Raw genomic sequence first — 5,635 nt, forward strand, 5'->3', positions numbered from 1 at the left:
TAAAAAGTATGGTTGTTAGCAAAAACAGACAAAAAAACCCCAATAAAACCATGCATACACACACAAAACAAAGAAATTGAGAATCCCACTCATCCATCAAATTAAAGCTATCCTGTGTTATTCTCTTATTTTCTTGCATTTCATATGCATTTGAGTTGTCCTCTACATAAGTATTGATTATCTAATGACTTAGTAATTTCTATGGTGTTTTCCCCCAATAAATTAGTTCTTATTTGACCTTAAGTCCCTATTGCCTTTAGTTGCCTTCAGGGGGACCTCTGTGTCCTCTGTTGACTTTAAACCTCCCATCTCCCCAGCAGGGAGGAGCTCAGCAGGGGGAGCCTTATGCTTCTCCAATTTCCACTTGTCAGATACAGGCCCAAAGTTTCCCTCAGTTCCCCTCTGGAGCTGTGGGAGGGCGCGGAAGGAGGAGCCAAGAGGATTTGGAAATCCACACTAGGATCAGAGTTTAAACATCTGGTTTCTGCTGCTCATTAATGAATGATGTATGATATTTGGTAGACATGGAAAATAGGGGATTTTTTAAAAAAATGGAAGAAAAGATAATACAAAAGATAAAGAGAACCAAAGCTGTTATATTTTACTGAGTTAAAGACTTTGACTCATGCATGTATGTATTTTACTCCTCTTTGTGTCTGCTCCCTTTTCAATGAATATTGAGTAAACATTTACTAGTATGTGCCAGGCCCAAGGATTTGGAAATGAATGACACAATCTTTGCAGTATCTGGGCCAGCCGTTTCTCACGCATTGTTTCATCTTTTTTTTTTTTTTTTTCCAACAATGCTCTGGGTACATCTCTTTACCCCCATTTCACAGATGAAGGAACAGTCTTGCAAAGTGTAAGCAACTTGCCCAAGGTCACACAGTGAGTGAATGGATAACTTGGAATGGCCTGATGACCCCAAAGTCCCTGCTCTGTCACCCTGGCCTTGGCTGGTGCAGCCTCCCAAACATCTGATGCAAGACTGTAAGATTTCAGAAGAGCTCCAGAGAAGGGCGGTGGAGTGCAACAAGGATGAGAACATCCGAATAGGAGTGGAGGGGGAGAACGGGCCTGTTGTAGAGGCAGACAAAGGCCGAGGTAAACATGGTGAGTGGTGTGCGTGTGTGTGTGTGTGTGCATGTGTGTGTGTGTGTGTGGCGGGAGCAGCGGGGGGGGGGGGGGCGGGAAGGGAGGAGGGTGGAGTTGAGGGAGGTCGGGGTGGTGCGGGAGGCTGGCTAAGCAGGCAGTGCAGGCCAGCTTGGATGGGGGCTGGAAACCAGACCATAGAGTTTGAATCTGAAGCTAAGTTCTGAATCTGGGTTTTAAACTCTCTAGCTATTGGAGGATGGCAGAGATTGGATTTTGGTGGGAAAAATCAGTCCCCAGTGCAGCCATACCACAAGTAGAGAGAAATGAGATTGTTCCCTGACTATTTCAAGGTCCATCTATAGTCACTCATTCTTAGATTCTTCTACAGTTTCAAGGTGATTGTTTCACTCAGGTCTTAATGTGACTTACGCATGCCTAAGAAATCCCCTTGGGAAGGATTTCAAAGGTCTCACATATAGGACCTCCTGTTGGTTGAGTCTAGAAAAAGGAACCAGACAAGAAAGTCACTTATTTGCTGAGGACATACAATGTGCAAAACATTGTTCTAGGCATGGTGGGGAACAAGACATAATGCAGGAAAAATGTACCTAGCAAAACAGGGAAATCTTGAGACATGATGTCATAGTTATGCTGTGAAATACTTTCTGTTGATATGAATTAATATGGTTGGTGTCCATGAGACAAGGCAGAATTGCGAGTATCAGAATCCCCTGGATAGAAGGGGCACTGGAGTGGGCACACCTGTGTAAGTTGGGGCCTATGCATGAAACTTTTTGGTGAATTTGAAGTTCTGTTTTACAGAAAAGAAGTGGTAAAGGTGAAGAGGATCATGAGGAAGACCACGGGATTGATGTTGTCTGGGAAATGATGGGTCTGACCACTTACTGCCTTTTTCATTTGAACGTGAAAGGCCTGGAACTTGAGGGTACCCGAGAAACATTAAGCCAGTTGCAAACCAATATCTCATTTACCACAAATCTTTTCTTCATGTTAATAAACTTCGGCTAGCAGGATTCCTTGGGGCAGGGAGTATATATCCCGAAAAGAAATATTGAAAAATTAGAGAAACATTCTTACTGCTAATGACTTGGTCAACTGAGAGTGGGTAATAGGCCTCATTTCTGTTTGTTATTAGGCATAACATGTTTTATTCCTTAGTGTAGAAAATATGAGCTTTTGATATCACTGCTGTAGTATAATTTACTCTCTGAGCCCTGTCTGAACTTAGTGATTCATCATTTTTCAAATTAGTAGGGACACGGGTAGGGTAATCTGAGGCTGTAATCAGTAAAACCTTCCGAATGCCTTCCGCAATAATGGATTGGGCTGTCATTTGTTGTATCTCTTATTTCTGTTATTGTGTGAGCTTAGGATGTCAATTTCAGCTCATTAGTTTAATTTTTAAGATGTTTCTCCTTGCTTCTGACAGCAATAGGAAGCATGTCCCCTGGATGCATGCTGTCTTATTTGTTGAATTTGGCAGCAGTACCCGCCCCCCCCCAAGTAAAAGACAAGATACTCAAGTGTCAAGCGCTTACGGGGTCATCCATCTTCTTCGGCCTTCCACCCACTGGGCTGGACCACATGCACCCACTGCTGGAGCCCCTTCTCTGCTCTCTTTTTGTCATTATGCTGTTGTCAATTCCACCGTTTATTCAGTGATTAATCATCATTTGGAAGGTTCTGCTGGGAGCTAACAGAAAGGGGAGTATTCCTGCAGGTGGTTTCTCTCTGATTAGTCAAAAGTGATAATGACTTGCTGCTGGGGCTTTGTCATGAGGAGGGGAAGAAGGTGCCTTTTTTTTTCTTTTGCGGAAATGCATTGGAATTTTATAAACCTGGGAAATAAACTTTAATTGTACAGACATTAGAATACATCTTTTTAAAAGTGTTCTATAAGAGACACCGTTTTCAGTTAAATCACATTTAGGATCACAACTCTCTTATACTCTTATTCTGATTTTTTTTTTTTAACCTTAGGGCATCAAGGTGCACGTTTATCAACTTAAGTGCCTAAAAATAACTCCAAGGGAGATGAGATATCTGGTGGCTTACCAGCAATCATTTCTCACTGAAGTAATGTATTTAATATTTTTACCTTTGCAGCCACAAAGATGGATAATGTTGGTATTTAACTTGGTGCAGTACGGCTATTTTATATTATTTATTTAGGAATAGAATTTCCGAAGATGAAGGTTTCAGTTTTATGGTTTAATGATGACTACTACTTCCATTAAAAAAATAAAAAGCATTTAGAAGGATGCACGCTGGAAGGCTTTCCAAAGAGGCTCAGGCTCTGTCAGAGTGGGGGTGCCTGGTTTGTGGTGGCAAGGTGCGGCCAGGGCAGGAAGTTAGAGCGTCTCTGGGTGGTGAAGGGAAGTAGGAGAACAGGGAGGGTGAGGAGGAGCAAGGGAATGCAGTTCAGCCCACTTCCAGCCCGACCAGTCTCTCCACCAATTCTTACACATGTGATTTCTAAGTGAGTAGGCAGGGTTTCCAGAATGAGGAAAGTAGGACCTTCTGTGGACAGTGAGAAAGAGTATGAGTGTGCATGAACTTTTTTTCACTTCTCATGAATGTGAGAAGAAGGATGAGTGGACTTAGAGAGATTTACTTATTTCAGTCTTATTCCCATGGGCAAATTCAGAGATTCCCGGATACTGCTCTGTGGATTTATTCATTATTTTCATCTGCTCCTAATGTGGAGTTTCTCTCAACTGACATGTGTGGATGAAAGAGACTAAACATGTCAAGATTTCAGAACCAAATATTCGTGTCTGGTATTTACTTTGACTAGCAAATTATCTCCTCCTCCCCAGGCTCCCTCTTCTTTGCTGGTGATTCAGGTTTTTCCTTGGATCTTTGCTCTCTTTGGTCTGAGCCTGAGCATGGTATTTGGAGCCCAGGAGCGATCCCTGAAGGCTGGCTGTGTGGGTGGAGGAAGCCCTGGTCACTTGAAGCACGCTGCTGGTGGGCATGGCTGGCGCGTGCGTGAGAAGTGGGGAAGGGGTCCCTCCCCCAGGACAGCTGCCTCTTGGGCAGGGAGCTTGGACCAGTCCTGGGGCGATTTGCAATTCACCAGTTACTCTTTTAACAGGCCAGTTCCCTGGGGACTGGGAGCAGCTGTTGCCTGACAGGGAGATGGGCAAGAGTGACAGCTGAGCTTCCAGCCTGGGAGGTGGCTGGGAGTCCTGTGGTGGAGGAAGGGCTCTTGCAGAAGATGGCCCAAGAGTAAGGGATCCACATGGATGTGTGAGGGCCAGAGATGGATGTAGGGAGCAGCCCAAAGTCCTCTCCTGGGCAGAATCAGCAAAGTGCAGAACACAAGCCTCAGTGTCCCCTCCCGACCTTCCAGCTGTCTGCCTGCCACCCCCAAATCTAAGCCTGCTCTTGGAGCCTTTTTCTACCTTCAAGTGTAAGAGGCTGATCACAGCTGGAGTGTAATCTCTTCCAGGTGGAGATTGCTTTTGAATGGACATCATGACCTACAGCAGTGGCTCCCAAGTTGTGGTCCCTGGGCCAGGAGAGTTAGCATTACTTGGAAATTTGTTAGAAAGGCAAATTTCTAAAAAAAATAAATAAATAAAAAAGAAAAGAATAGAAGAAAAAAGAAAAAGAAAATAAAAAAAAAAGAAAAAGAAAATGAAAGGAAAAAAAGAAAAAAAAAGAGGCAAATTCCTGGACCCTACCACACACCTACTGAGGCAGAAACTCTGGGAGTCGGGACTCAGCAATCCAGTTTAACAAGCCCTCCAGGTGATTCTGATGGATGCTAAGGTTTGAGAATCACTGACCTACAGTGATTGTGCTCTCACCCAGTGGTATTCGGGTCATTTACCAGTGAATTGAGGCAAAAGAACACTAAGGACAACAGGGCCTCATGAGCCTCTCTTCTCTCTCCTCTCAGGACACAACCTATGCTACTTGTAACTAAAGCCCTCCTACCCATGGGTCCTAAGCTGCTGAATTCAACAAAGTAAAAATAGCCTTTGGAATTTAATTAGCCTGAGTATTTCCACTGTGGACAGATACACTGTTGAAACGTTTGAGCAGATGTGGCTTCCCCTTCTTGTTCCTAGTGCTCAAGTTAGGCTCTCGAATTCTCCTGGAACAGAGCCATTGCCCTTCAGTGAGTGGTTGTCCAATGCCTGGCTGAGGGAGAAAGGGCATCTATAAGCAAATGGTGCTAATAAAGAATGTTAGGGTATAGGAGATTCCCCAGTGTCTCCAAAGCAGCCCCCTGCTTTAGGAATGGCACCAAAGAACATTTGATGGCAGAGAATGGGACCTTCAGAAAGTTAGGATTGTGTCCAAAGTAGTGGTCAGTATAGAGCAATAGGTCCTTGGTAGATTCTTACTGAATTGAAAACCTCCTTAACTTCATCTCAAGAGCCTGTTTGTAACTCTTCATTCATACGTGTATCTCAACCTCCTTGAACCTAATTTTAATTTTGGTTTATATAGGATCTTGCAGTAACAAGTCCCAGATGAGGTAATGAATTTACTACCCACAGTGTAA

General features: G+C 43.8%; 1 long non-coding RNA gene across 1 annotated transcript; it reads left to right on the plus strand.

The window, feature by feature from the left end:
• The first annotated feature begins 786 nt into the window (after positions 1-786).
• Positions 787-2,983, plus strand: LOC118532088 (uncharacterized). The gene is made up of 2 exons (XR_004915557.2): positions 787-1,113; positions 1,918-2,983. It is a non-coding gene; the product is annotated as an uncharacterized LOC118532088 (long non-coding RNA).
• Positions 2,984-5,635: the final 2,652 nt, after the last annotated feature.

Source organism: Halichoerus grypus, chromosome 7 (assembly GCF_964656455.1).
Source record: "Halichoerus grypus chromosome 7, mHalGry1.hap1.1, whole genome shotgun sequence".
Lineage (NCBI taxonomy): Eukaryota > Metazoa > Chordata > Mammalia > Carnivora > Phocidae > Halichoerus > Halichoerus grypus.